Raw genomic sequence first — 27764 nt, forward strand, 5'->3', positions numbered from 1 at the left:
GGGAAGCACAGTGAAACAGCACCAAATGGTTTTAGCAGATGAGATCAGAAGGATGCTTTTTATTTATTTCTTAGCCTTCTTTCAGGCAAAATCTTGAAAAGATGGTTCAAGATGGATTCTGGAAGGAATTTAAAAAGAATGGTATAATTAATGGCAATCAGCAAAGGCCTAGATTCAATGTAGCTAAGTCAATGAATTTAATCCTAAGGCTGTGAAAGGCTGGGGCAGAAGAAGGGGAAGGGGAATGGCAGCTTGGTCCTTCTGAAGCAAGTCCTGAATCTCCCTTTGGGCCATGGCAGAAGCATCCACAGTCGGCCAGAGCGAGCGCCTGGAGCCGAGAAGAGGCAGGACAAGGGTTTTTGTGGCTGCTCCCTGAAGGTCTTTTTTGCCACCTTCTTGCCTTGCTCCATGCTTACGAGAGAGTCTGTCTGACATAGGCTATCCATTTAACCCTGGATTTCAGCAGAGCACTGTGAGGAAGATAAGCACCTGTCTCCCCACTGCAGGCATATCTCAGCATGTGGAGCTGGTGCAGACTTGATCCAACATAGGCTTTTATGGATAATATGTCTCCTCAGATAAAACTTTATAACCTTTGATGAGATTACCACTCCTACCAGCAGTTACCTATAAGCAGAATATGCTCAGGCTCTTCAAAAACCATCTAACTTCTTCCATCCAACGTTGTTCTTCAAAATTTTCGTAGTAGACAAAACCAAGGAGGCTCATTAAGCTGATAAAAAAGTTTTAAGAATCTCAAAAGCTGACTGAAAATAGAGCTTCAATAAGTAGATTCAAAAACACCTATATTCCTGATCTAATTCTATTCAATGTATTTATTAACATCATAGCATAAGATCTTAAACAAGTGCTGGTTAAGTTATCAGTTAATACTGAAATGGGTGCAATGGCAAACAATAAGGAAGACCAGTCAGTTCTCTGATCACACTGTAAATTAAACCACAAATATTTGAATACACTGAGTGCAGGCCATATATGTAGGAATGAAGCAGTACAGGTCACAATTGTTGCATGAAAGAACAGATTACAAAAGAAGATTGGAAAGTATTTATTTTAAAGTCTAAATAAGACCAATTCAATTTCCTAAGAGTAGCTCACTAACCTTTAATATTCTGCAATCTTTTCCCACTATGGAATTATTCGTTAAAATGAATATACTTGGAACTGAAGAACACCTTTAATTTATTTTTTTTCGGAAAGGATGTAAACCATCAGGTACTGTCAGTTATTCAGTATAGTCTTCCTCCTGACAGTCATGCTTTCACCATATTTGAAACTGTTTAGCAACATATCCTTTTGCTCTTCAGTTGGAATGTTATTTTATAGTTACATTCACTTCTCAAATGGAATATCTATCCCTACTTTTCATAAAAGCAAATAAACAAGTAAAAATTCCAATTTTGGGGCCATTATAAAGTTTCTTCTTCTGAAATGTCATACAATAGACATTAGTTAAAGAAAGACTAATAAATCACTGGTGCCTATACATCTAACATGTATATAAACTCAGCCAGCTGTCAGTACAGTAGGTAATCTCAGCTGAGCTGACCTATTTCTTTCCTATTGTAAAATTCCTGTTTCCTTCCTCACTAATTATACCTTTAGAGACTATCCATGTTTGCTAAATATATGTATATAATAGTTCCACCTGTATAAATATCTGTGTGTATATATATACAGAAACATATGTATATATATGTTTACATATATATAAATAAAAGTGTGTGTGTGTGTGTGTGCGTGTGCGTGCACGCACACACACACATGTGCACATGACTGTCTCAATCATCCACTTTTTATTTTGTTTTGACCTGGTTGCCTGTCTTGCACTTCTTTTTTATTTTCCATTTCTTCACTGGTTTCTTTAATGAAAAAACTTTATGTATCATGCTGAAAACTCAGGAAATTCATGAAAAAAAGAAAGCATTCTGTGCACTGCTGGTTTAAAACTTGTTCAACAAGACATTTTTATTTTGGGTCATAATAAGATATTTGTGATTCTGATACAATTTAGAGTAGGAGGAAGAGCTAACATGCAACTGCTGGAATCTAAGAACAGGAATTAGATTTTTTTTTTATAATCTTAGCTTTTCCACTGACTTCGGTCTTATAGCTGTTCAGATATAACAGCATGGATATACTGTTATATCTCACAAGGATAGAATAAGTTCATATTTGAAAAAATGCTTTGTGAAGCATTCACGGTCTAGCCCAGAATGAGAAGTCTTTAATGGTTATTTTAGCTTCAGAATACCTGTGTTTAATCACAATACACCGCAGAGGTGAAATGGAGGAGAAAGAGAATGAGCAGGAAATATGGTATGCTCTATAAAAGCGTGTGTTCTGAGGCCACAGTATCTCTGATTTTGTATAGAAGTATTTGTTTCTTCTTTCTTCCTTTTTGCCTGTCCCATTTTAGAGACAAAATCTGTATGGGACACAGAGAAGCAAGAGGACAGAAATTTCTGTTTCTTTTCTTTTCTTTTTTTTTTTTAAGAATAAAAGTGTATTTGTACCTGGTTCTGTAGAGAGGATGTGGGTGTGGGTGTTCAAACAGGCCCAATTTCATCTTTAAATAGGATCTGGGGCAATGATATTCTCTACACTCCTCCTAGGATAAAAGTCATTCTCTTTGTCAAAAGATGTCTCTTCAAGGGAAACAGATGGTATGAGCTGAACTGCGTGGAAGAAGTGTTTATGCTTTCTCACCACACCTAGAAGCATTGCACCTAAGGTACAATGGTGTTGTAACTTCTGAGGGGGAAGAGACTTAAGTAACCTAAAGAGGGACATGATTTTTGCTTACTAGGCATGACAACTACTAGCTAAAATTTCTACTGTAGCTCTGCTGCTGCAGCATACTAACAGAACAATTTCTTTAATGACTTTTATTGTAAATAAATGATTTCACATACTTTTTCCAACTCCCTTTGGTGTTTTTAAGTTCCTACATACCTCAGCAGTCTACAAGAAACATATCTTAGTTCAACTAAAAGCCTTCACAGGCCCTTGCTTTATCTTCCACCAGACTCAGTGGAAAGAGTACAGGGACCAAGACCGCACAAAAATGTTGAAGTGCCTTTGAGAGTCCCTCTAGCAGCACCTGCCTTTACTGAGCAGGTATGAAAACTGGGCTCCTGCCGAGGCTCTCATGTTTGTGCCTAGGCTGGTACTGAATAAACTCTTGGGACTTCTGTGACAGGAACTGCATAAAGTATTTGCTTGCTTTCTACTGTCTGGACCCTGTGTGATGTGTTTGGAAAAGGGATATTTGTTTGTCCTAGCGTTAGCTGCTGCTCATTGAATCGAGTGGAAATTTCTGCAGGGAAGCAAAAACTCCATCCTTGCAGGTAAGAGAGTGAGGCAGATGGAGGAGAAAGAAGTGAAAGTGAGAAGGAGCTTACAGGACAAATAAGGATGGTGAAACCCACTGTGCACCAAAGCTGACAGAAAGAAGGTTTTCCTAGAGATATTGCTGCAACTCATAAAGATTCTAGAAGCTGTTAGACTGGAAGGCATGACTAGATGGAAAGATCAACCCTACACAGGTTGGGCAAGAGCAGATTTTTATCATCTCCTTTTTTATCTTCATACATGTCAGCAAGCAAATCTTACCTTCTTTATTTGAAAGTTTATTCTTTTCTTGTTTTTGTCCTAACAATACACAGTTTCAGGATCTGAATTCTTTTCTGTGTTTTTGCAGCGCTCACTTTCAGGAAAAGGTATCTCAAAGCTATGGCTTGTCAGAGGTCCCACCCTCGATTTAAACTGCCCATTGCCCCTAAAAGATTTTGTAGTATGTATATTTTTGCATCCTTCTCTGAAATGATGACTTCCCTATATCAGTGAGTCACATGAGTAATATTGATAGCACTATCACTTAGAAATAAGGGCTTACGTCTATTGCCAGATCTGATCATTAGTTAGGCAAGCTGGAAGGAGTGATCTTGTGTAAAATAAGACTTGTCGAGAAAGAGCCACTAAACATTTCCAGGAGGTAAGTAAAACTAATCCCGCTTAAAAGAATGTGCAGTTGGTCTCACCTTCCTTTCCAGTCACACTTACCTGGAATACTTCCACTTAGCAATGAGGACAAAAATCACCTTAAAATTAGAGGAATTCAATTAACCTACATTTTTAGATCAACAGCCTTTTGGATTATTTGCTTCTATAAACAGCATTAGAAAGAAGCCAAGAAAAAATTCTAGTTGTGGTCACCAGTGACAGCAAGTTCACAGGGTCTAGTGGAAGGTTATTCTGGGTCTCATGAAAATGCCTACATGCTTTTCCTCATGATAGATTTTCTGTTAAAATGAGGAAGTATGATTTGAAGTGATTCACACATTAACTTAGCCCCTTAGTTTATTTAGTCCAAACTAACATTTTGACCTGGACCTTTAGCACCAGGACACCGGTGCAAGCTCTGCAGACCTGACTAAACAATTCTGTCTGTTGTAATAGCAAGTAATTTATATATTGAAACTACAGAAAAGGTTGTCTAGAATGCAGTGTCTTTTCATCTCTGAAGTGACAGTCTTAATAAGTACATTCCACTGTCAATATCTTAACATTTATCTTCTTTAATGTAAAATCAATACTGTAATGTAAGCTAATTACTGTCAACATTAAGTTGCAAATGTTTTTCTGTTGGTCTGGAAAGAAAAGTAAACATAAGACAAGGCAGCTTGTTTATTATCATAAATTACATCAATATATTTTTTTCCCCCAGATGTAAAAATTCATAAAAAAAGTTTGTATGAACATCTAGAAATTTTTAGGAGAGGAACCAAATTAAATATATTTATGATAGTAATAGTTTAACTTACACAAAACCTGTCATCTACCAGGATTCCAGAAATCTGTGTCTTGGGTTTGCTTTTATGAATGTATGTCCTCTTGTTATCTTCCAATGACCATTAGGGTGATTAGAGATAATCATCTTGGTATGGTTTAGCTTCAAAAAATTCATATTTAAATCTGCAAAACATTTATGGGTGTACCTAACTTACATATGCATTATATACTGATATCATTTTGCATGCTACTGAAATAAAACAATGTCTGCTATGAAATGCCAACTTTTTCACAGTAAATGAAGTAAGATTAATTACTGTAAGACAGACAGTGCTAAATTTATCTCTAGGGTAAGCAAGATAAAGAGAGTTGTTGGAGTTACTCCCAAATATCCGATTTTGTTTTAAATTAGCGTAGACTATCCAGATGAAACTATGTGTAGGCAAAATATACTTCCCTTAAATAAATTTTGAACAGGCGGATAGTGAAAAATTATTTTTATTTTAAACACCAAATGGAAAGATTTTCTAACTACCACTATCTGATTCTGTTCTGCTAAACAACACTAAGAGGATGCCCTTTACTGGTCACCAGAATAAGCATTTGCAATGCTAAAGCTAAAAGAACACTGTCAAATGAAAAAACTTGTCATTTTCAGATAATGACAGAGTATTTTGTTTTTAATTTGTGCTACAGTGCTGCTTAAAGTGTCTAACCAAGATGGAAATTGATTTGTGCCAGGAGTGTACAAGCACAAAGGAGAAGCAGTTACCGCCGGAGAAAGGCTAGTGATCTAGACAGAGAAATCAGACAAACAGCAAGATAGAAAATCTGCCTACTCAGACACTTCTTCCTACGTGTTCTCGTTGCTCCCCCCACACTCTTTTTAAACAGAAACAGGATTGATTTTGACAGTATGCCTTTCAAGTACAGCAGCATGATGAAATAGTGAAACACTAATAACACCATGAACTGAAAGACAGGATTGCCACTTAGCGTGGCAATACGCAGGCAATGTCGCAGCAAAATAGTATTTCTTCACTTACATACAGCATTTTTTTATTTAGTTATATGAAAATCAAGATGGACATAAGCTCAAAGCCTAGGAGCACAGACTTCAGACAGTTTAGCAGAAAAAAAACATTCTTCTCCCTTAAGGATTTTCTCCCACCTGTAGCTATCTTCGCCTCTACACACCCCTTCTCTCCCTCACATTTAAGTCCAAGTGCTCCTGAAGAAAACAAATTTAATAGCACTCCCTTATCTTTTGCTTTTCTTTTTGGTGTATGGGCTATTTCAAAGCTCTGAGACACTGCCAGAAAGCATTTCACTGGTAGCATCATCTTCATTATAGAAATTGCGTGTGTCTTTCCTATATGTGTTTTGAAGGAAAGCTGAGAATATGGCCCCCTCCATTCCTCTGGTGAGCTGTTAATCACAGGAATACTCCTGAATGCACGACTGAGTGCTTACTAATGGGAATAAAGAATTCACTGTCTGTCTATATGAAAGTAGTATTACTACAGATTATTAGAAATGCATGGGGGCAAGGCTGAGCATAAATCTCAAGCAGATATTTTACAAAATGTTTATAACTGAAGCAGTTTTCCATTAGCATAGTTTCTGTGACACTCTGGTAATGCTGCTGGAGCACAGGGTCAAATGCTCCTCTCCATAATGGTGACGTAAATCAGGAGTAGTTGTCATTGAACTCTGAGCAAAATCAGTACATAGGAGAGAGGAATGAGCCCCATCACTACTGCTGCCCCCTCTGAAATGATCCTATTCAATTCACATGCAGAATGTGTACTTGCCTTGTTGCAAAACAAAGGGTGTGCCTGTGGCAGGTAACATTACAGGGCTGAGCACTGAGGATTGTTATGGTGATTTAGATCACAGTAAATACACACTCAGAAATATCAAGCTTAAATTATATAAGGTGCCTAGCTGAACTGATGAAATGTGTTTTACACCCCTACAAAAAGCTGGAGAATTTAATTCAATCACTAGGAAAAGCAAATAGATCAAGTGAGTGCCTTCCCATTAGCTGTGCAATGCTTGACAGAAATAGGACAGCAGAGAACAGTTTTTTCTAGGTGCACATGGGGTTCTGTTGATGTCATCTGAATTTTATTCTGCACTGCTTATGCACTGTTGCCTGGAGGAGCCCTGCAGTCTTGAGGTAAATACAGTAACTTAAAGCTTTTTCACTGAGCATATTCCTCCCAGTCTATTATATAGATAATGGGCCCCTTTTTCAGGCTACGGAGTAAAGTTCTAACCAAATACTACCACAAAATTAACACAATAAATAAATAATAGGCAATGGGTCAACTGGATCCCCCCGCCCCAATATATTTCCAAAACTATTAAAAATTCACTGTAGTAAAATAATAGAGAAGAAGATGAAGAGTATTTCAAAGTCAATGCTCATTGTGCTTATTAACAGCTCTGTGCCTATGGACTCGTTTATAAGGAGAGATTACCTCATCCTAGAATGAATTACTGCCTACTAAACACTCTTGCTTCCACACAACACAGTTCCTTCGCAGAAACAGTTAGTAGGAAATCACATTATTTGCAGTGCTGTTTGATGCAGCAGTAAATTCACATTGCTGTATATTATTATAGGTTCGTGTGGTTAAATCTACGCTTAATGCTATTTTGATGGTTTTCTACATTTCTTCTCCCACTGTTGTCTTCCAGACCTGGTGGTCTGTTTTACAGGGTAATTACCTATTACCCTTTCAAAACCATGGTGAACCAGTGCTAGCTGGATGTTATGGGCATATTCCAATGAGGACAGAGTAGCAGATTTGTTCAGTCTGAATTTATTCATTTGTGAAGTCAGCATAGATAGGATTTTAGCCTCCACTTAGGTTAGGCCTTGTGCTGGATTCATGCATCAGGAGCTGTGCAGAAGCTCTGTTATTTTTATTCCAGTAAGCGGCAAAGGGCCAGTGAAACCTGAATCCAATCATAAATTTCCAGGAGAATAATAAAGAAATTACTGAGAAACTATTGGATCTCTTTGTCTTACATCCCTTTCCTAAACCTTCCATTACAAAGCTTTAATAGTAGTTTGTTCCACCTACTTATTCTGTGGTCCATTTTTCGCTCTTACCGATCTTTGTCTCCAGCTCCTGATAGCCTTCAAAACCTCTATGAATCACACCCTTTGGCCAACCTTTCTTATTGTTAGTTATCCTTAATAGGAAAGTATACCCTACAATTCTTTTCTTCTGTTCTTAAGCAGCTGTTCTAGAGAATTTACACTTTTTTTTTCTTTTTTCTTTTTAATAAAAAATGATCCTAAAGAGTCCAGAGTAAGTCTGGAAAATGTGAAGGTCAAACCACTAAAGCAAACAAAAGACTCGGTGAGCCTAAGGTAATTTATTGTTATTCTGCTCAAACAAAACAAGCTGACTTTTAGGCTGGTGTTTTTCTTTGTGTTTTTTTTTTATTCAAAAGGATATCAATATATCAGCACAGTTCTTTCTCTGTTTCTGTGCCTTATTCAGATGTCTTGTATCAAGATAGTATCCCCAGCTCTCCCTCTTATTTTTCCAAGAGTTTGTGTCTGAAATGAAGATTTTGTAAAGAAAGCTGTGTTGCATTTTGCTTTCTGTGACAAAGCCAGAAATCGCTTGATTTATCTTTTTGTGTGTGATGTCATTATGAAGAAGAAATAGAAAGCTTTAGCAGCCTCACACAACACTTGATGACTTTATTTCACAGCTCCTTCAGCATGGTAAAATTCAATCATTCGGTAGCCAAACCCATTCACTAAGAAGCTTTTCTTGGTCAAAAAATTTTGTCAATATTCTTTCCTGTCTTCATCAGCCTGTGCCTCATAGACATGTCCGACACAGGAATAAAGCAGTACCTCTTTTGAATCTTAGGAAACACAGCTTTCCCTCAAAATTATAGCCTAATAAACATTGTTCTCTTTGGCACAAAGAATACAGACTTTTTTCCATAATTTGTTTATTTAAAGAGGAATAAATGGTGAAAGAATAAGGTACAATGTATAAAGCTTCAAATCCCTGAATACTGAGGAGTGAAACAACAACTACCTTTCCCTGCCTAAAGTACCACATCTTCTTGAAACTTTTCCAGAAATCTCTCTGTCTCTAAATTTTCTGCAGTCATGTTCTCAACCTGTTCAGGAAGTATTTGGCTTTCTATTTCTGCCATGTTTTTTTTCAGTGATCCGTTTGCTCTTCCTCTCTGTTTCTCACACACATACATATACCTCTCTACTCAGAAAGAGAAAAAAAAAAGAAACAGCAAAGTCTAACCACCCACATATACCTTTATTTTAAACAGTGACATGTGCCTGTGCTTTTGGTGGTGGCTGCTACTTTTCAAAAAGGAATTCGTAAATGTCTTGTTACAGCTATCTTAAATAAAAGGTGATGGTTGCTCTTACCTACTGCAGTGACTGTTCATCCAGCCTGCAAGTTTACCTAAATCTTACATTTATTGTCAGACAATTGAATGAAACATTTTTCTGTTTTGTTTGTTTGTTTGTTCTGTTTTGTTTTTCCTGAAGATAGTTTCACAGCTTATATTAGAAGATTTTTTTTCTGTATATGTACCTGTAAAAATTTGTATTCAGGAAAATTATGCCACCATGCCTGATTTCTTCTATTTATTTGTAAAGTAAGCACCATAGGTAATACCTACAAGGTCTCCAGACAGGGACAAGTTTGAAAATTTGACTCTTTAGCTTTGTTATTTAAATATTAGCGACAGGCTCACAGAGGCATGGGTAAGTAAAAATACGCACTGACACAATAGAGCTAAGGAAAACAAGCGAGTTGTTGGAAAAATATAACCTTTTTTCTCTTCCTTCACACATTTAAGAATTAAATACATACAGTTAGTACAGATTTGTGCAAAGTAAGCAGCTAGTCATGCAACTTATTCCCTGTTTCAGATTCACTTAGACTTACATATGTTTATTTAAAATATAGCCTATATTCCTCTTTAAAGATTATTTGCATTATAGAAGAATATAGCTAAAAAGTTCCCTGTGTTGTATATTTCAAATAAGAAATAAACTACACAAACATTCCCTGCTCTGATCCATTTTTACTGTCAGGAAAAATGTTCTCTGTCCTGATGAGTTTAAGCCATAAAGGAATAGGAAAGTCAAATAATGGAGACAAGGGGAGCATTATCCACATTTTACAGTCAGGAAACTAGAGCAGAAAGATTTGCCTACATTTGTCTCCTTTGCACCCAGATGCTGCTGCCTTCAACACAGAGATTCAGGGTGAAAATCTCGTAATAAACTAAGAAAGCTTGTTTCCCAACCCACAGGCAGGGGTTGAAACAGAGCAGCCATTTAGTTTACTAGGATACCACTGGATGTTGTTTAATAATGAAGATTTTGTAACACAGATACTCTGTGAAACAGAAAAGGAACAAAAACTACAGAATTTTCTTCATACACACTATCTAACTGCCATCAAAGAGTAGTGATTCAAACCCTGCCAGCCATGGCTGCACTTGAACTAATGACTTAGAAGTGAAAAAGACTCTATAGTCTATTACTAATCTCCTGAGTCATCTGGGCTTTCAACCCTTTTTTAAAGCTATATTTACTGGGATCAGAACAGTTGCCCTTCTTAGAATAGATTTTATGCTGCATCGTATAGACCAGAGTTCAAGAGTCTTCCATTTATAAAGGAATAAGTCAAAGTGTTCCTGTACAGTCACTTTCTGACAGCAGGGCAAAAAACTCACCTATTCAAGTAATAGGATATAATTAAAATTTCAGCCTACTCTGTTAGACATCTCAGCTACCTACAAAATGCACGAGGAAAGTTAAGTGTCTTCTGTTTTATCTTATCTCTGTGTTTATTTCTTTAGTACTTTATATTTATATTTTATATATATATATATAATATATATGCAGATATCTAAAAAGGAATAAAAAAACACACACACTTGCTACATTTTTATTATCCTGTTGGTTATTGGAACAAAAGAGATAATGAGGTTTTGAGAGAGAAATAAAGAAATACAAAAGAGCCCATTTGCAATGATCAATTGTGTTCATCACAGTTACCAGCCATTTTAGAAAGATAATGCCAGTTTCTTTCACATGGCAGGATACTAGAATATGCTTTTCTATTTTCTTTCTTCTGAACTTCCGAAGTATTATCTATGCTCCTAGAGTATTTGACAATAACTGTTAGATATGGATTTAAAGGACAACTCAGACCTTATGTCATGGTCTTCATATCTTTTCTGAAGGTCATGTTGCATGTTTTCAAGTGCATGTATGTGTGTTTATGCAGTGACATGGGTGAGTGATCATGCACAAGCAAATTTCTAAGTTCTGATGTTGAAATCCAGTGCTGGACTTAGAGCAGAATAGGACGCAGCAGCAGGGGACAGATGCACATATTCAGACAGCTCTTCTATGATAGAGAAGCAGTGAACAGAAACATTTTTGCTTGACTGTACTTCACACAGCATATGACAAATTCAGATTGTAATTTTAGCACAAAAAGAAGAACACATTCTAGTATCTAATAGTTATAACTGAGAATATGCTGTCATACAAAAAGTTGCATGAAGAGAAAAAAATAACATTGCTTACTAGCAGCATGAACAGTTCACTTGGCAGAGCCTGTCCCAGCTTCTAGAAATATTCAGTTCTTGCTAGGCATACAGTAGCCTCTGCAGTCCTAGCCCAGACAACATCATTCTTGTATCATACTAACATTCTGTCGTTTTATTTGTACAATTGTTTCCGTGGTCATAACTGGTATTTATCCTTACATAAGTCTGACAGACACCTAGAAAAAAGCTGCACAGTTGCTAAGTGTTATCACAGCAATTGCTCTTCTCTTCTAGTAAGTACACTAACATATTGTGTTGGAGCACTGCTCCTTTGAGGGTTGGAGAAAGTTGCAGAAATCAGGAAAGTGCAAAGAAAGACAGAGAAAAAAGGGGTTTTGTGTGTGTGTGTGTGTGTGTGTGTGTGTGTGTGTTCCCAGTTGTTTCCAGCTTTCACTGTATCATCACATTGGTAGTTGTGTCTTAGACTGCCACCCAAGTCCAAGCAGGCAGACTACCATACCTTCATTGCAAGTATTATTTGGGAAAAAGGAGCACTTTTTTTTTTTTTTTTTGTCTGGGGAGATGCAGTTGCTATGCATATTTGTATTGAGAAGGTCTAGGGTTCTTCCCCAGTTCTCTATGACAGATGTTGTCTATTCATCACAGAGAATAATGAAAAAGGAATGGGAGGATAAGCAGCGCACAAATTACTTAACTTACATCCTCTCTGTGATGTACCATCCTGAGTTTTAATGGAGCCTATGTTGTAATCTAGCCCTTCATCTTCATAAACTAGACAAGATTTAAAGAATTTTTACATCCTACTCAGAGCTCCTTTGTTTGGATGAAAAGGGATAATAGATAAACAAGAACTAGAATTAACTATGCAGTGGAGATATGCAATCTCTAGGAAAATCTACAAAAAGTGAATTATTGAGTTAAGTGAATCCCTAAGCAGTTTCAAAATGTGTTTTCTATGAATATCTGGTACATAAACACCAATTATTTTACCTTTTTCTTTTTCCCCAGACTTATTTTCAGCTTCAAGATGTTTTAGTTATTTACAAAACAGGCTAGAGCTCTAACTTTCATGTAAGAATAACTATTCAACTGAAAAAAAAAATCTATTTGCAACTACAATTCCCCCAACAGTTACAACAATAAGTTCCAGTGCATGAGCATCATCACTTCAAGAGTGTAACAGCTCTTCAGCACTTACAAATTTCTTAGAAGGACAATATTCTTAGGAAATTCAAAATTCAATCCAGTGGAAAAAGGGAGCAATAAATGATGGTACAGACCTTCATCTAAGTTAGGACTTTTAGTATCTTTGGGTCATTCTTTTTTTTCTCCTCTGTTTGTAGCTTAAATGGTAGCTTCTCTTTCTTGAAGAATGGATGTTACCAAAGAAGACTGTTCTCATGATTTGAAATGCCTGCACTTGAAAACTTTTAGATGTAAAAGCTAAAAATTCCCCAGAGACTTTTAAAAGACTGGATGAAGATCTAATACTCCACCTCACAACACTGCACTCTTGTGGGGTCTCAAAACTATGCTGTCCTTAATAAACACAGCATGCTGTACAAAAGTCAATGCTGAAAAAACCTCCAAGAAACTATTTCTAAGAATATTTAGAGCAGGCAGTCTATATATACCTAATTAGAAGGGGACATAAATTTATTCAGAGACATATCTACAGTGGCTAAAACCTCTTTATTTTAAGTTACAGTTCAAACATTCTTAACTTATTTATTCACATAATGACATAATGATTCTAAGCCTGGCATACAATAATAAAAGAAGAAAATAGAGGGGTAGGTATAATTTACTGAGTTAGTTCCCTCATAGTCTAGGAAGTCAGGAGTCTCATTCCATTTGACTTTTTCCCAGTCTCTCCTGTCACTTACAGAAGTTTCATACTAGCCAGCTGATTTTAAATTATATTTCAAGGCTAATTCTGTAAAACTTCTTTGATATTTTATGGATCTACAATTTTATGAGAGCCATAAATGCCACAAACTATAAAGATGGCATAATATTTTGATGGAAAGTATTGCTGAGCACCAGGGTGAAACTTACCTTACTGGATACTGGCATCTACTCATACTTTTATTTCTCCTTAAATTACACCAATTTCCTGAAGAGTTTTATTGGGTTAGTAAAACTTTATTCAGAGTATTCAAAATAATATAGATCTTGATTATTTAAATATTCTTTTCTTCAGGAATCTCCTCATGCATTATATGCTGTGCAGCATTTCTAGTGATTTGTCAGCTAAATTAAAGCAAATGAACCTTTGTACAGACTCAGGACAGTCCTACAGTCCCTAGTCAAAAGGTTCTTATAAAGAAGGCAACAGGAAATGAAAAAGACAGGACAGAAAATGAAGAATACACATTTTTCTGCCCAGTTACACCAAGAGATTATTTTTCACAGAAAAATAAAATCTTTTAATTCCCACATATTTGAAAGAAAACCGGAAAATGAGCTACACAAGCCAAACAGTAGGATAGAGTAAGGGTACAACTATTTAAAGGAGGTATGTGCAATTTTATGATATAAATGCTTCTGACAATTTACAAAATAAAAAGCAAAACAAGAAAAGTTGTTGACCAACAGTCAATCCTTTAGGTAAAGATCAGTTTCAGTCATTCCTGACAAAATTGGACTGGTGCTTGGTTTTAACAGATTACCTTCTTTAACCATATGAAATGTAAAAGGAATAATAAGTTGATTCTTAATATAAAATAAGAATCTTCATGTAATATCTCTTCTGGCAGTATACTTATAAAACTACCCTTAAAAACACTTCTACTAAGTTGAGATTCCAGAAGAAGAAGATTCTATTGGATACTTGGTATTGGATAGAGAAACTAATAAAGATTTGTTTCATTATGGCATTTTGGAATAGTTATGTTTTGCTATAAAGTTTATATGAATATTTTTCAGTTAAAATTGTTTTGTACTCTGTGCAGGTTTCTGAAAAATCTCAGGTGCATGTTATTCTTATTGACTCCAATATGCTGAATTCTTCAAACAAACTGTATCTCTCACAGTGCACCAGAGCCAGGGATTTCTATAACATTATGTAAGCTGCCTGGTCAGGAAAAAGGATCTCCTCTGCCCAGGTAAGAAGTATGTACTCATCATGAAAGAGGGACACACTGGATCTCTGGCTATTATATATCATATGAGATTTATACAAAAATATTGTCCCTACACCACATCAAATTATTTCAGAAATATCTCATAGGCAGATCATTTGACTTTGGTAATAATTTTCATTATAAATTAATTCCTGCTGACTTTTTCAAATGAGCCGATATTTAATTCAGTGTAAATGTTTGAATTTTAACTTAATATTGGAAATCATCCCCTAAAACTATCCTGGCCTGGTTTGTTCTCCTGGCTGTATCTGCCATGAGTACTGTGCAGCATACTTATCAAGCAGTGCACCTTCCTCACTATAGCTTTTCAGTGTTGTAAGATGGCCATATGTTCTGTTTTCCTGGTAATCCCAACAACAGTTTGGCATTCATATTCCCTAGGAAGCATTGCAAGAATCTCATTCTGAAACTTAAATATATAATAGAATTTTTGTAATGAGGACATATAAATACAACATAGCAGCTGAAAATCTAAACACTAGTAGAGAAGGCAGACTCTAAAGATACTTTGTTAGCATTAACCACCTCTGTTCTCGTAGATTGAATGTTCTTCATATCGTTTTCATTTGGACTTTGTCCAATTAACCTCTAGAAGTGCAGTGGCAAACCTGGAAAATAAACAGTAAATAAACTTTCAAAAAAACTTTATTTTGTTTAGATACAGTGACACATACATTCAGGGAGTCATGAGTAAAAAGGCCTATGGGAGACTTTATATAAAACAAACAAAAATGCTCAAAACCAAGGGCTTGAACTGATGCAATAATGTTGCTTGTAGATACTTTAATGTTAAACGTGGAGAACTAGGTCTTTACATCTTCTCAAAAAACTTTCATGCAGAATCTTAGAAATTTTGATCTTTTTTAAAGATAAGAAAAAATCTATGCAGTATAATGTATTTGAAAATTATTTAACCTTTTTTTTTTTTTAGGGGGAAAAAAATCTTCATTAATTTTCATTGCTATGCCTGAATTTCACTCAGAAAAATACTGAGCAAATGTTGTTGGTTTTAACTAAATTCTGACATCTTCATAAAAGAAATGAAACAGTGTTGTATTAATGGCTCCCAGCTACAGAACAACCTGTTGCTTCATCTGAACAATGTGATCGGGTTTCCTTGAATTAATTTGCTTTACTCCAGAGGACTGCTGGCTCATATGACAACATTGAGCTATTCCAGGTTGCTGACTCATTCTTAAAATCTTGTGGTATTTTATTTAATTTTACTGTAATGTTTGAAGGAAATTAAGGTCCTCTGTAAGGAGAAGCCTCCAAAAACAATGGTCACTATTCATAGTCTTCCACCTCTTTTTGTTTTCCAGAGTGGATCGTAAGCATGTAAATATGCCCTGTCCCCATACACACATATTGCCTTACTGAACTGAGTGCCTTTATAAACGGGATAAGCACAAAGCCATCTCCCATCTGAATAGGGGAACAGGAATATCCTGCAGTGCTCAGGGCAAAGGAATCCCACATAATAAATGGTTTTAAACTATTTGGTTGTGGAGAGGTTAAAGAGGAGACGTGAGCTGTACTGGTGTAGTCGGGCAGTGCTTACTCTGAGGCTGGACTTTTATTCTGTGCTAATTTTCCTGTAATAATATACAAGCAGGAGGAAATTCACAGTCCAAGCTCAAATGCTGGTTGCTAACTCCACCAGCAGAAAGCTTGTGTGAAATGCAGCCAGGAACTGCTGACCATATCTATGGCCAAACCCAGACAAGAAGTATATAATATGTGTCCTAGCTGGCCCAGGAACAAGCAGTTTTCTGCATTCTCACTGTAGCCCTTGTGGATAGGATTTGTCTCACAGATGTCCTTCCTGGCTATTGTAACATTTTGCTTTCGACGTTGATGAAAATGCAATAAATGTTGTTACTTAAGGTACTCAGAGGGGGTGAGTCACGATAGCAGGGTCAGTAGCCGTACTTCGGGCTCCAGGGGGAAGTGTTTTAGAGGCATGGCCCAGAAGTACAGATGGCTACTGAATGAGCCATAAAAACTACTATCCACTTCTGAATATGACACCTGTTTAGAGGTGCAAACAACCAACCTTCCTCTTTTCCTTTTCTGTTTTCAAAAATTTCTGAGATAGCTTCTCCTGTGGAAGGCACATTGGCAGCAGGAGACGCAATTCTAACAAAGGAAAAAGGTATAAAAATGAAAGTATTGTTTTTCTAATTCTGCTTTTTGCTGAGGTATCATTAACTCAGCTTTTTATATGGAAGTCTATTTGTCCAGGCAAAATTGGGTGATGTGTTGAAATGTACCTGGAATACATGTACTCAAGAATGACAGTATTAAAAAATAAAATAAAATCATATTCTGTTTTTGTTTTGAGCCTAGTGTGTTGTAGCGAAAGACAGTATTTGCTTTGAACTCTGATCCACCTCAGCTCTCTCAACGGATTCAGAGTGTTGCCTGGCAAGAGCTGGACCACCACGTTTTCCTGGACCATCTCAGTGTTGTTGTACTTTCTTGGATCAGCCTTTTCCATCTCAGCAGAGAAAAAATTTCCTAGAGGGTTTCTCTTGGAGTGCAGGGTTGTAAGGACAGTAGCATTTTTTTTTTTTTTTGATTGAGAAAGAAGGGCTGCAATTTATTTCTTTTTTGACTCCTTTTCTCTTTTGTGCTGATGAGCCTCATAAGGAAGTAGAGGCTTTTCCTTTACAGGAATACTCACTCTCCTTTGCTCTGTGCACTATAGCCACTGAGAACACCAAACCCTTCACACTGCAGTACAAGAAAGCGTGAGCAAAGGGTTGATGTAAGCATCACTGACTGCTCAGACCCAGTATAAACTTTATCTTTATCAAAAATGTGAAGTTACTGGAAATTTATTTATATAACAAACTAGATTTTCCTGTCAACCCCAGTCTGTAGAACCTCACATTGTTGTAACCTCTGTCATTGTATAGTGCTTTATTCCTATGCTTTCCATGTGAGGAATTTCCTTTCCTTTCCTAATATCCTGTCAGTGCCCCTTGAAGTGATTTTTTTTTTTTTTTTTTTTAATCTACAAATACCATAAAGATCTCCTGTGGTTTGTCATAAAATCAGCTGTTTCCACCAACTGGTGCTGACTGAAAAACTCTGGCTTATACATGTTGCATGTGTTAATAACTTGCAGCTTCCTCCTGTTTATAAACTACATGCTGAAAGCTAAGAGAAAAGATAGAGAAATAAGTGAGAGGAAAGGAAGCAAGCTTGGTTTGATACTATTCTAGATATTGATGGAACAGATTATGACCATGGTACCTGTAGAAACAGTGTGTTGCTAGAAATAAGGTAGTATCAATGTTTTCATCCTGCAGTCAAGCAAGCCGGAGAAAATTGCATTCTAAAATTGAAGTGTAGAAATCCAATGTCCCATAAAATATTCTGAAATTTAAAATCCCTATTAGGATCTCATTAGACCATGAAGTCTAGGGAAATCTAAAACATAGATTTTCACAATCTCAAAACCAAAACCAAAACAGCAAGAAAGAGATTGAGTCACACTCCTGTGAGCATAGTGTCACACAGATATTCAGCTTTTTGGTGAAATACATTTGTGCACGTATATACATCTGTATGGTTCTGGATTTGCCTGGGAAAGAAGATGTGATCCTCGATGAAAAGAAACTCAAGATTAATAACAGGATTTCAAGTGTGTGTGTGTGCGTGCATGAGCATTTGTTTATTTAATATTTGCATCCATGGGGAAATACAACAGAATGCTTTGCAAACAGATCATGGATGATGAATCATACGCATCCTCATTTGATACATAATGCAGTTCAATCTTTATTGCCATTGTCAGCATAATCAATACCAACTCCAAGTGACATACAGAAAGACAGCATTAGTATAATGAAACGAATTTTGATCAGCAAAGCCACAGCAAGTCTGTTCTCATGCAGTGAAAATTCATTAAGGTATCCAGGCAGGAAGTAAAAAAATTAACATCTAGGCAGTCAAATGGACAGTTTATTCTTTCTGAGGTATGACCTTCTCTTCTCTACTTTTTTCTGTTCCCTCTTGCACTTTGTAATAAACTTGAGAATACAGCTACATCACGCTGTGAAAGCCCAGTTTTGTTACTGTCTTATGTCACCTGTGAAATGTTGATTTTCTCACAAAATGATGTTATTTTCATATTGTTATAGAAATTGGTTTTCTGCTAAGGGCTTTTAGAAAGTGTTATCTTGTCTAGTAATACTGGAACTCTTATAGTAAATTCTCAGTATTAAAAATAAATTCACAATCTTATAAAATATAAAACAATATACTCCTAGGCTTAACAATAATTATGTTATTAAGAAATGATGAATCAGGTAATGGCTATAAATGGGGGTATTCCAACTAACCAAGAATCTGTGATTTCAAGATGGTAGGAACTCAAGAGCTTTCCCAAATCTGTCAGTACGCTAAGTGCAACCTCCCTTCATATGGTTTTCGCTGCACATACCCCAGACCAGCCCCTCATTCAGCAGCTGCATTTAAGCTCAGCTCCTCACTTTGTTCTCTTGCAATAGCTACGTTGCAGGTATGCCCATGTGCACAAAGCTACATTGCAGGTGCGCCAATGCAGGAGTGGGACCCTGACCTGCAGGCTTGGCTTCTTAGCTGCACCTGAGACCTGTGGTTATGACTTGTCTGACCATCCAGTCACTGCCACTGGGGCAGCTCTGCTCCCTTGTTTGGGTACGGAGGGACTGAGCCCTTGTCTGGGGGTGCTGCCCTGCCTGCCCTGCTGTCCCCTGGGCTCCTGGCTCACCTTCCCTCCTGGAGCAGTCCACTCCTGCTGTTCCCTGACAAAGTTAATAAATCTTATATCGACATTTTCATTTGCAGACCTTGAAGTATTTTACAAATTAGGTCATCGTCACTATCTTCCCTTTTTCATCTGGGGAAATAAAGAAAGATGAAATGGCTTACTCAAGGACATAACCCAAACCAAAGTTAGGAGAATATTTTCTCCTGACTCCCCATTCACGTCTATCAATTTCTGTGGCACAGAGTTAGGATCAGTTTGAACAATGTTCATAGCACCAGTAACAATCTTTCCCACTTTGCATTCTTCCATAGCATGCTGAAGAAAAAATGCTTCTTAAAAAGGCCCTGGGATCTGCACAGTATCTTCAGTGCCATCTACAAATCTTTGTTGTTTGATCCATCTTAACTTGGAAAGGGAGAACTCAAACAGCAAACTTCTATAGATCCTCTACCTGCTACATTTCTTCCCTATATCAAGAGTAACTCATCAGGAGGGCAGAGTATCCTTTGTGAATACTACTGTGAAGGATGATGTTAGGAAAACTGACATAGATAAAGAGCCAGACAAGCCAATGAGACACTATTCTGTCTCTAAAATTCCTCTTTGTGGGCAAAACTAAATGACTCACCAGACAACACCCCTCAGAATAGTGTAATAACTAAACTGTACTTTGATTACTGTTTTAACGCTTCTAGGTTCAGAGAATAGATAGCTTTTAATACTAATAATGGACCTGAACGTATTCTAGTTTGCTATCCAGTTCAATTGTTTGTATATGTCAATCATTTGTCTTGGGGTAACTATTTGACTTTGATTTATACAGTTTCAGTAGAACAAAATGACTTACTTAATTTTTGTCTTCTTTTTAGTGTTTTTCATTACCAAGAGCATTTTCCTCAACTAGAATCCAACTTATACAGTAGTAAACAGCAGGATTAATTTCCTGAGCTCTATTAGGAATTTTTTTTCTTGCTATTATGTTCTTTGAAATTATCTCCTATGATTTTAAATGCTGAAATACAAAGCTATTCTTTATATATTACAAAAAACACACCCTATGATAAATAATGTTAAAATTGTTAAATCAGAGACTCAAAAGTCAGGGATCACAGTATAAAATTTGTCTCTGTAGCTCCTTTGCATGTATATCTAATGAGAATCTCTAACTATGTCGTATTATACTGTTGTCTCAAGAGGACCTTGACTCATTCAGTGTCTAGGTCAGACAGCCCGCAGTTAATGAGCAGCTATTTATGTATTTGCTCTATTTTTGTTGCTTAGCCCCATCCCTTATTTATGAAACACTACTCAGACTGTGTTCTAAAATCCATAATTATTCATTCCCTCATTGGCTGTGCTATGAGTTGAACACAATCAGTCATTATATTTTTTTTTTCTTTAAAAAAGGAGTGGGTCTGTCTGCAGGCACAAGCAGTCTAAAAGGCTGCTGAGGAGCCTTAGGAATGGCTTTCCCTGTCCTCCTGTTTCTATCACCTCCCCCATTTCCAATTTATTGGGTATTCATCTTTCTGTGAGAATTCCCCCTGTGCATACTCTTACCCTACAACAGATGCAAGCTTGTTAGTTAATTTTCTTTTATGTAGGACTAAAAGAGCCTGAATTTTCTTATAATGTCAAGGTATGGTGACAGAGTTTGAGAAGCAGAGGACACAGGGACATTTACATTTAAGCAACATAGATTTAAAACAAAAAAGAATCATAAGGGGATATAACAAATTTTCAGAGGGAATAGATAGACAGATTTATTCTTTTTAGAATAATTTAAGCCTTTTTTTAAATTATACTTAGAAAAGTTTATTGTCTAAACTGCCCATTAAAGCGAGTGTTTAATTAAACCCATTTTACAGATGGAGACAAAATGCACAAAGATCTTAAAAAAAACCCAAAAAAACTCTAATCCAAGACTTCCTCCTCCCCCCCCAAAAAAATTCTTAGATCTGTGTAAAACCAGCTTATCTGTTTATATCTGGAATTGCTTTGTATCAGAGTCCAAATATCTTGACTTTAGAATATTAGAAAATTACAGAAAATGACAACTGGAAAATATGACAGAAGCAGGGAGAAAATCCAAGCTCAAGGGTAGATCTCAAACAATAATATTTTTGTAAGCAGGTCATTAAGGTGATCAGCAGCAATATTGTTATAACATCTGTTGCTCTTTATGCTGTCTATCAGGTTTATTGTTCATTAATACACTAACTGTATTTTCTGGATTTTTTTCTTTTTTGGCTCAGGGAAGATTATTTGCCTCTGAAAATCTAAGCTAGTCCCAAATTAACTTTGATGCTCCAAGAGAAACAAATGCTTGAATGTAAGTATGTGTGAAGAGTGATCTATTTTATGAGTGAAGCAGACATTTTTATGGAGCTACTGCTGACAATCAAGCATGCCAAATTTCAACTTAATGTGAGGTGCAGTTATTGAGATACAAGCGTCTGAAAGGCAGTGCTACGCAGATCTCACAGTTCAGCCTCATCGCAGAGTGAGTTCCATCACTTTATAATGTGATATAGATGATCCTTGATTGAGTAGAAGCACATAATTTAATTGAAGAGTTCTGCTGACACAAGAGCAGTCTTCAGGTGATTTATGAATGGAAGCAAAGCATCTCACCGGAATTACAATCTTGGTATTCAGTTTGGAACAGGTTTGCAATATACATGGTTATCTCTATTCTAGAAAAGAAAACAAAACAAAAAGTTAGGAAACTAAAGAAAGCGGGTAGAGAACAAAATCTGTGAATTCGAACTATGTAGACAAGTGTTTGGAAATAGAAGTACTGCAGATACTGTGAAGTTACAGGACTACATTATCATCTGGAAAATATCAAATATCTGTACCAATATTATTTCAAGGGCAGCATTTCCATTTCATTGCAGTTTTGAAGCTGGTTTTTTTTCGTTTTAAATAGGGACACAATTTGAACATATCTAAGTTCTGCATAAAGGTGCTATTGCAAGAGCTTATTTTTTTTCACAAAATTGTCTAGTTTCAGCTATTTTTTAACATTTTTATAGCATACATTTTCTTCTTTGTAGAACTTTGAAGTTTTAAATGTTTGGATATAATTTTATGTTTTCCTAAAGCAAAAAGTTGTGGAAATTTAGACCACTTAATAATACATATCAAGTTTAACTGACAAGCCTTTCTGTTATAAAGATGATCCATCAAAGTGCTCCTTACCAGCTCTAATTTAAGAGCACTGATCCAATAAAGTAATGTTTTCCTGACCATTCATTGGCAGAAAAAAAATAGTAACTTTTCCTGCGCAGGCTTTGGAGACCATAAATATGTGGAAAACAGCAGTGGTAATGAGGCCAAATTTCCATCTATCATAACCTGTTTGTGACTTTACCCAGGCTCGAGGCCTCTGAATGAGTCAGATCCTGTCCCACCTACATGTACAGGATTCCCAGCAAATGAGGGCCTCTGGATGTGTCCACAAAGGGCATGCAGGTGGCCTGGGTCTGGCTGCAGTGTAAATCTGAGCTCAGCCAGAGCATTTGTGAGAAACATGCATTGTGAGTTCACAATTGTTTTCACTTCTAACAATTTAGCATTAACCTCAGACATCAGATGCGTAGCAGAAGTAGCATGACCTCTTCTGGAACTTCCACCTAATACAGCAATTATTTGGTCTTGAATCACACACAACTTTCACTAAATATTTAACGGATTCAATCATCAATGTAGTTCACTGAATTCTTCTCATGTATTATGAATACTGCATGAGAACATGAACAGGTAATAATAGAGTCATTATAAATAGGCAAGAAACAACAGATTGAGGTAGTATGTTTGTCTTATAGGGAAGTAGTCAGGTACATGCTCCTTGCAGGGGTGTTCTGTAGGAAAGTTCAGGGTTAAAAGAGAGAAGTGAGCTAGGAGCATGTTGCTAGAAGAAACTCTGTGAAACAATGTACTAATTCCTTCTCTGAGATACCATTCTTCCTCAGTTTCTTTTGACACTGAGGGAATGAATTTTCCACTAGTATATAAGATAGCAAGTAGTTTCTTCTCCTGTCACAAAGGTGGTAAGCACATCAAAGTTTAGCCTAATTCATACCTGTTCTCTGGCTACATGTTATAAATAGAGCACATCAATGAATTTTGCTTCCTGTTTCATCAATCACAATTCATTTTCATACTGTGATGATTTATGACAATGAGCAAGTGAGAGCACAATTTTGGAAACTACTGCTTTTGTAACATTACTGTATATTGTATTATGAAATGATACCAACTTTCTACCTTATCTCCACATGAAATCCAACAAATTACATTGAATCATTAAGGCAGACTATGCAGTACAGAACAATTGAAATTAGAATGAAACAAACTATACCACAGAAACAAAAGGAAATTTGTACTTACAGATTCAGCACCTGCTGTCACTATTTGTACAACAAATCACGTTGGATTCATGAAGTGAATATAGTTCAGCTGACATTGGAAAAGGAATGAGAGAATCAGGAAAAGAAAGTAACAAATATGGAAAATTAAAGAACCCAGGAGGTAAACCAGCAGGAGACAACAAAGAAAATATCTACTACACACTCAAACATTTAAAAATAAGCCACTGGCTTTATAGCAAGTGTGATCAGGCCTCAAATTACTTTCACATATTGCCCACAACTTAAGAAAAAAAAGAAGTTATGTCCCAAGAGCATTATCAAAAGATGTTGCCATAGAAATCAGAGAATCACATAGTTGCGGAGGCTGGCAGGCACCTCAGAAGATCATCTAGTCCAATACCTCTGCTCAAAGCAGGGTCAGCCACAGCAGTTACTCAATTCTGGGTCCAATCAGGGTCTGAAAATCTCCAATGATGGAGACTCCACAATCTCTTCAGGCAATCCTTTCCAGGTTTCCAGGATTTGATCATCTTCACAGTAATTTTTGTTCTTGCTGCCGTATGTTTTAGTGGAATGTCTTGTATTCCATTTTTTGCCCATTGTCTCTCGTTCTGTCACTGGGCATTATGGAGAAGAGTCTGGCTCCATCTCCTTTACGCCCCTTCTTCAGGGGACAGTGATAATGATCCCCCTGAGCCTTCTCTTCTCCAGGCTGAACAGTCCCAGCTCTTTCAGCCTCTCCTCATACGAGAGACATTCAAACAACTTAATGACCCCTACAACCCTTCGCTGGACTCACTCCAGTAAACCCATGTTTCCCTTGCACTGGGGAGCCCTCACTGGAACCCACACTGCAGGTGTGGCCTCATCATTGTTGAGCAGAGGAGAAGGATTATCTCCCTCCACTTGCCGCACTTCCTAATGCAGCCCAAGAGGTTGGTGACCTTCTTTGTCACAAGGGCACATTGCTGGCTTATGGTCAACTTGCTGTCCACCACGACCCAATCTGCTTTCCAGCCAATTAGCCACCAGCCTGTACTCATGCATGGGGTTATTCCTCCCCCGGTGCAGGACTTGGCAACTCCTTTCATTGCACTTAGCACGGTTCCCCTCTGCCCATTTCCCCGGCTTCTTGAGGACTCTCTGAATGGTAGCACAGATCTCTGGTGCATCAGTCACTCCTCCTGGTTTGGTGTCATCTGCAGACTTGCTGAGGATGCACTCTGTCTCTTCATCCAGGTCATTAATGAATATATTAAAGAGTATTGGCATGAGTGTCATTCCTGGGGGACACCACTAGTGTCTGACCTCCGGCTGGACTTCATGCTATTGATCGTTACCCTTTGAACCCAGCAGTTCAGACATTTTTCTGCTTCATTTTTCTGCTTCACTTACCCAGTCCTTGCATTATCAACCTGTCTATGAGGATGTTATGGGAGAAAGTGTCAAATGTCTGGCTAAAGTCAAGATAAGTGCCATCCACTGCTTTCCCTTCATCCATCAAGCCAGTCATCTCATCATAGAAGGCTATCAGGTCGGTCAGGCATGACTTTACCTTTGTAAATCCATGCTGACTTCTTCCAATCACTTTCTTGTCCTCAATTTGTTTGGAAATGGTTTCCAGTAGGATTGACTTCATGACCTTCCCAGGGATCAAGCTGAAGCTGACAGGTCTGCAGTTGCCCAGATTCTCCTTTTTGCCATTTGAAGATAGGAGGGACATTTGCTTTCTTCTTGTCCTCAGGAACTTTTCCTGACTGTCATGACCTTTCAAAGAATAATTGAGAGTGGCCTTCTAAAGACATCGGCCAGCTCCCTCAGCTCTCATGGGTGCATCCCATCAGGTCCTGTGCATTTGAGTATATGCTGTTTGTTTAACTGAACCCTAACCTGATCCTCCTCTAGTGAGGGTAAATCCTCCTTGCACCAGAGTTTCCTGTGGGTCTCAGGGACTTGGGTTTCCAGAGCTGCAGACCTACATCCTCTCTGGGGAGCTTGGCCAGGGTTGAGACTTCTGGTGTCACGCACCGGAGACACAGGGATAGTTCCCCCTTAGGCTATTACAAAACTCATATTTTAGTGATACATTGGGTTGAAGACACAGAAATGAGAGATAAAAATCTTTATTCACTTTCTTGTTTAAGTATGTTAAATTTTTCTCAACCCAAGATTAAAGCAAACAAATCTATAGCACATAACCAGCAATAATTATAATTATACCATGGAAAATTTACTGCACATTCTAAAGCACACACCTTGCACTATTTGTATCTGTACTGTACATGGGATTGTGAAATGAAAATAACAGAATTAAGAAAGAGCCTTCCTCCAGTAAAATCTATTGAAAATTTTGACTCTTGAAACAATCTTATGCCTTCCAAAGGCAAATATAAAGCTCTTTTCATGATTTTTTTCCACAAATCATTCAAAAATGAAGGTTGAGCTAACTGTAGGAGGTGACCTCAAATGGAGGCAGGTTTTCTTTTTTTTTCTTTTTTTCTTTTTTTTGGGGGGGGGCACATAAATGTGCCTCCTCAGTGCTGTGTTCCAGGTCAATACGGAGGTGAAATATTAACAAGTGACTTGAAGAGTGTCATTTCTGGCACACCACTCTGTCCATCAGGGCTCCAGTTTGCCCTGCCAGTAAGTCCTATGCCAGGATGGGGCTGGGGCTAGCAAAGGAAGAACGCCAGCAGAGCAAGGGTGGGGGGTTCCTTGTTCATTTGTTTTGCTGGGGATTTTTAAGCGGATGCAGAGTGAAGGAGCCTGACATTATGAAATTCAAAAATGCTATTGATTTTTTTTAAGGTTTTGAATTAAACTGATCAATTTGGATACAGCCAGTCAGAAGATTTATTACGTGGAATTGGAGAAAGATCAAGAAGTCAGCAAAATCAAGTTTCAATTTGAGCCCACAGTGGATAATTAGACTGATATGCATTTCATCTTATCCAAGTTACGTGTGAGTAAACATCTAAACCTATATTTCTAGCTTCTTTAAGCTGAGTACTATAAAATAAAATGAAGAAGCTAGTAATTACATTTTCCAAAGTATACCTACAAGCCAAAGACTTGTATGAATTTCTTCATTTCTTGTTCTTAGCAATAAAATGAGACATGGAGCTTTAAATCCCAGCAGGGCTACAGTATAGTTTAGGGAAGGAAATGTGTTCTGATAGCAGTGCACTAATAAGATCCCACTTTCCTGACTCTCCTTCCAGTTTTCTTTACAAAAGGGGATATTCTCAGAAGCTCTCTGAATAGATGAGAAATGAATAATCTAAAGAACAAAAACACAACAGCTAAGCCTGTGAAATAGATTAGCAGGCTGCTGTTCTGCAGTACTTACCTCTGCCTTGGTAGGCATCATTAATGGTGCTGTAAGGACAAAGATGCCATCCTTTTTATTGTCTGAGAGGTTTGTTTTTCCAAAAACCTTGAGGTGACACTGCTAACAAAAACAGGGCTCTTAACACCACTGCTGTCACTCTCTTCTGTTTGGTTTATTTCTTTTGTGTTTGGAGTTTCAGTCTGTAACTATTTCCTCCTCTTCCCCTCTTTAGCTGTTGTGTAATGTTGCTGTTAAACTTCCCTTAACTATTTATTACACAGCGTTGCAGTTTTGGGGTACAAAACAAGATTCACCAGCTGCATAGAAGATCATGTCATCTCTGATTACATCATTTCTGGTAACATGTTGATCAAGTAAAAGAGTAAGAAAGTGCAGAACCAGACTTTAGAGACAATGACAGAAGACTCTGTTTTGCTTCTTGCTTTACTCTGTTCTAGTATCTTACATTTTAGGATTAGTTTTCCTTATGTCTTTGATAGTCATCAACACCCTCCTGCTTTAAAATGAACAGATAGACACAGTTAATCTAAATCAAAAGGCCTGAATGACTCAGTGACTACCAGTATGTATGAATTAAATTTTAACTTTCTGAATATTAATGAGGTAAATCTCAGAACGTGGATGAAGCTGAAGCAGATTAACTCAAGCAATAATTTATAGAAAAAAAAGTATTTGATCAGCTCTGCTCCAGATGATTTTTTTGATCATAATGG

The sequence above is a fragment of the Apteryx mantelli genome, chromosome Z (assembly GCF_036417845.1).
Source record: "Apteryx mantelli isolate bAptMan1 chromosome Z, bAptMan1.hap1, whole genome shotgun sequence".
Taxonomy (NCBI): Eukaryota; Metazoa; Chordata; class Aves; order Apterygiformes; family Apterygidae; genus Apteryx; species Apteryx mantelli.